Below are 5,008 nucleotides of genomic sequence, written 5' to 3' on the forward strand. Positions count from 1 at the left end.
TTGATCTATTTCGCCACGGATCGCCTCTTGCACTTTTGGCGATACTAAATAGCATCGCTGTCGAATCGGCGAATGAGTCCCGACGTTGATACGGTGTTCGGTAAGCGACGTGACGTCGGGACTTTCGACAGCGGTCGGTACGATATTCACCAAGAATTCTTTTAATTTTTCATTCTCTATTCGCGATAATTCCGAGACCCCGTAGCACCGATTTTCCTGTCCGCGCTCGTTGCAGAACGGATAGCGGATCGCTGCGTCACTCGCAAAGGACCACTCGCCTCGCGAAAAATCTATAATTACACCAAAGGCGGCGAGAAAGTCCATTCCGATAACAACCGAGACTGCGAGACTCGGCATCAAGCCGACGGTAAGCGTGCGCGTTCGTCCCTGCAACGCGATAACGATATTCGTCGATTCACTCATCGACACAATATTCCCGTTCGCCAAGCGAACTCGGGAATCGGAATCCTGCGAGATCGGCAGCTCTAGCTCTCGGATTAGGTCGATACCTTCTTCACCAAAAATGGTTCTATCAGAACCGGTATCAACCAATCCGAGTAAGCAGTTCTCGCCCACAAAAAATTCGATATATATTAGGGACGCACGCTCACTCATTTGACGCATCCCGTACGATCCACTAACCTTCTGTTTTACTTCGCGGATCTCGGAATCGGGAGAGGACGCAGGAACCCGACCTATCGTCCTCCTCTCCCGTTTCCCGCGCACGAGGGGCACGTCCGCACCGTTTGCTGGTTGCGCCCACAACGGTAACAGTGGACGCGCGGGGGCTCGCGACAATCGCGCGAGAAGTGCCCCGTCGCGTCGCAGTTCCAGCATTTCGCTGGTCTGCGCCGCGACGTGGGTTGTGAGGTGGAGGCCTCCGCGGTTTCCCGCGGAGTCTCGCTCCTCTCCCCCGCTCCCGCTCCCCCCGCTTGGGCGGCCGATGGTCGGGTCGCCCTTGCGGGAGTCGGCGGAGTCGCCCTCGCGGGACGACGCGCCGCGCCGTCGGCGCGCGGACGCCCACCCTCGCTCGCGACCCTCGAGTCCCGTTCACCAAAATGCAGGCGTGTCTCGGCCGTCATCGTCGTTGACGGCCGTGACGAGCGCGGTGGCGGCCGATACGCGAAATTCGGGAATGTCGAGCGTTCCGGTGGCGGCGGCGCGCGATACTGACCCGCGGCGAGGTAGCTACGCTCCACTTTCGTCGCGAGTCTTTCGAGAGCGTCGAAATCGGCGAAATCGTCGCGATGGACGGCGATCTGAAGGCGCGGCAACATGTTGCGATGCGCGTAGTTCAGCTGCTCGACCGGGCTCCATGGTGGGTCGAGCCGATCGAACAGTCCCATCAAGCAGGTCAGGAAATCCGCGACCGGCTCATGTTCACCCTGCGTGCGACGCATTATTTCGTCACGCAGTGCGAACTGGTAGTCGGGATCCCCGAACCTTACACGCATCGCGGCCTCCACCTCTCGCCACTCCGACCATCGCGACCGCTTGATTCGGTACCATTGGAGCGCGATCCCCCCGAGAAAAAACGGGAGGCACCTCAGCAGATCCTCATCCGCGATCGGCACCAGGTCGCGACCCTCCGCTATCCGCAGGAGGAAGGCCTCGACGTCGCTTCCGCGCGCGCCCGAGAAGCTGATATTCCAACGACGCATGGTGTTATATGCGTCGCTGGCCGACAACGGTCGCTCGCCCCACGTTGGGCGCCAAAAATTTGCGACGGTACTCGCGAACGTGAGTTTCGCGAGCAAACAGTCGCCTGTTCGCCGCGTCGGCAAATTGCCGTCGGCTCCCGGACACGCCACTAAGATTTTCGCGAGAGTTGGGCGCCAGGTACGGAAAGGCCGCACCACCTCGATAAACGCGAGAGTAGATAATTATTACAAAAAAAATGCGCGTCCCGGAACCGTCGGGACCGGTAGCTCTTAGTAAATTAGAGTCGGAGACGGGATGGGTTAGGAGAAGGTGAAATTACTGGACTCGATATTGATGATAATGAGACGTTTATTCGGGGACTCTCGCACGTCCCGATAGTCGGTATACGAGAGGAGGTCGTCACGACAACGCTCCTCTCGAGACGGTACTCTTCGCGAAACGTACACGAAACCCGAGGGCGTTTTCCTCGGGCGAGCCTTTTCTATTCGCGCGACCACTCCGCGGACGAGACACGACACGATACGTGACGATACGCGACACAAATAAATTTTGAGCAGATGGTCAGTCTTATAATTTCGGCGACAGCCCTTGCGTCGGCGGCGGCGTCGGCGGTGACGGCAGCGGTGGCGGTCCTCTCTCTCGTTCCGCTCTCCCTCTCTCGCTCCGCTCACTCTCTCTCGCTCCGCTCTCTCTCCCTCGCTCCGCTCTCTCGCGTTCCCACTGCACTCCCTAGTTCGCTCTCCGCTCTCTCTCTCTCTCTCTGCTCTCTCTTTCGCTCTCTCTCTGCTCTCTCTTTCGCTCACACACTATCGATACGGTAATCTCCCAAAGTCTGTGCGCGGCAACGGTCGCGGTAAGGCTGCCAGCTGATTCTTCCTGGGAGGATCGCGTATCCTCGCGGATCCTCCCTCGTCGCTGCCCCCCTCGTCCTGGGGTCGTCGATCGTCGAGAATCGGCAGATTTCGGTACTATTGTCTCGAGACACTTCTCGTCTCGAGACACTGTTGACATCGGGAGTTCGCATGTTGTCTCTCCCGGCTCTCCCGTTTTTTCCTGCCGGGTTTCTCGCGACGGCTGCTTCGCTACAAGTAAATACAGCTGATCCGTCTAAACGCGATACTGTGTTATAACTACGATAGCTGCTCAGCGATAGAATATTCTCTATTGCTGAGCACCCGATAATTCGCGATAATATATTTTAACCACCAAAGTACGAGAGTGCGATTCACCTGAGCAAGGGCTTCGCTGGTTGTCATCTGCTGCATCCTCGTCCCTCGATGTCCTCCGCTCCTCGTCCTGGTGGCCGGCAAGGGGCGTCGAGGGGCACAAAACTCGGGACGCGCTGACCTTCGCATCTGCTCCGCTCGCAAAAATCGCTTCTTCGCTTTGTTCTAAATTTTCACAATAACTATTCGACGGAACGCGATATTCGGCAAGGTCTCGAAAAACCGTTAGCGACACGGCACGCGACAAACATTCTCGCTAACTCGACACGGGATTCTTGAGACGGGCGCCTCCACGGCTGCCACGTCACAACTCCCCCCTGCCCGGGGAAGACCGCCCCGGTCGTCTCAGCCATGGGCTAGCCATGACCGCCCATCTGCTCACAAAATTGAATGTTTTCGCAGCGCGTGCTCGCGGTAGCCTCTGCGAGCTGTTCGCGATATTCTTCGATTCCTTACGTCTCGTCTCGCGGCACGGCGATTGTGAGGAGCACGACTTCCCTCGTCGATATCTTCGCGAGATCGATAATTCCGCGGGGTCTCTCGCGGGAGGGTGAGGAGTGGAGGGGAAGGTCACTAAATTGGTATGCTTTTTCTTCCATTTTCCCAACGCCTTCTTTATTTAATTAGTCCTGCGGGACTCGAGAAGGAAAGAAAAAAAAAAGAACAAAAAGCGATAATCATAAAAAAAAGAAGAAAAAAAAACGATAGCTTGGGGCTCGTCTAGCCGCCCCTTCGCGGCCCCTGGGCCGCTGTTCCCGTGCCCCTCCAGCCCGCCCCACAGCGCGGGCAATCTCGGAGGGTGGTCCCCCGCTCCCCGCACCGGTAGCAAAAATCGCTACCTTGGGGACGGGGGCACTCCGAGTACCGGTGGTCGGGGCGGCCGCAATTTCAGCAGCCCTCCCCGCCCCGACCACCGGACGTCGCCCGCACGGTCCCCGACGTGGAGGGCCGCTGACTCGGCTCCCGCCGTGGAAGCCGTCCTCGGGCGTCCTGTCCCGCCCGCCGATGGGCCTCCGTCATTAGTTCATCGAACACGTCCCACCACCCGGAGGTCTGTGTGGTGGTACTGTCCCTCGGACGGGAGTCCGTCTGTGTCCCGGTATCTCTTGTCGGCGAGAATTCTCGTACCACCGCTCCCCGGGTGGTAGTTCGCTCGGCCTGTGATCGCTCCCATAGGTCCCGGGCTTCCTCCCAGAAGTCCGGGTGGTTTCGATTGATGTCGGTAAACACGGCTCGATATCTACGCCGGAATGCTGCCCATCGGCGATAGAGGTCCGATTCCCGGTCGGCCATTGTTTGCGGTAGTGCCCGGTTCCGTCTGCAAAGAGGTGGGCTGCACGTAAGATTTCAATTCCTTTATGTGCACTTTTCCCACCACCTTCCCGTCTAGGCCGGCTAGCTCACACACGACCGCCGATCTCATCTTCGAGATTTTAAATGGCCCCTGAAACTTCGGGGCCAACTTTGCGGCCGTGTTGTGAGCTGCGGACGACAAGACATGTTGTCGTCGCAACACCAAGTCCCCGATACGGTAATTCGCGGGGCGTCTCCGTAAGTTATAGTGTGCGGACTGCCGTTGGTACGCGGCCTCTAAATTTTCGCTAACCCATACATGCAATTTCGATAACTGTGTCATTCGCTCTGACCATCGAGCCGGATCTTGCTGTTCGATATCCAGATTTTCGGTACGATGCTTCCGCAATGTTTGCGACGGTTCGAGTTCGCGGCCGAGGTTTAGAAATGCGGGCGACGTACCTAATGACGAGTGATGTGCGGTATTGTAAGCGAAACGAAAATCGACAAGGTGAGCGTCCCATTCGCGATGATCTCGATCGAGGAACGCCACGATCATCGTCTTCAAAATTCGATTCACCCGCTCGACCGGGTTGGCCTGCGGGTGATACGGCGGTACGGTAGAGTGGTGCATTCCACGCTCCTTCGCGAAATCTTCGATTGTCTTGTTGACGAACTCGGTACCATTATCTGTCAACAGGACCTTCGGTGTCCCCCAGCGCGATATTACGAGATCATCGATAGCTGCCCGTATGAGCTTTCCGTTCGCGGCACGCAAGGCACGGCACTCTACCCATTTCGAAAATAAATCTTGAATCACCAAGAGG

Source organism: Odontomachus brunneus, unplaced genomic scaffold, assembly GCF_010583005.1.
Source record: "Odontomachus brunneus isolate Ranch 3 - 2012 unplaced genomic scaffold, Obru_v1 Obru_scaffold_057, whole genome shotgun sequence".
NCBI classification, from domain to species: domain Eukaryota; kingdom Metazoa; phylum Arthropoda; class Insecta; order Hymenoptera; family Formicidae; genus Odontomachus; species Odontomachus brunneus.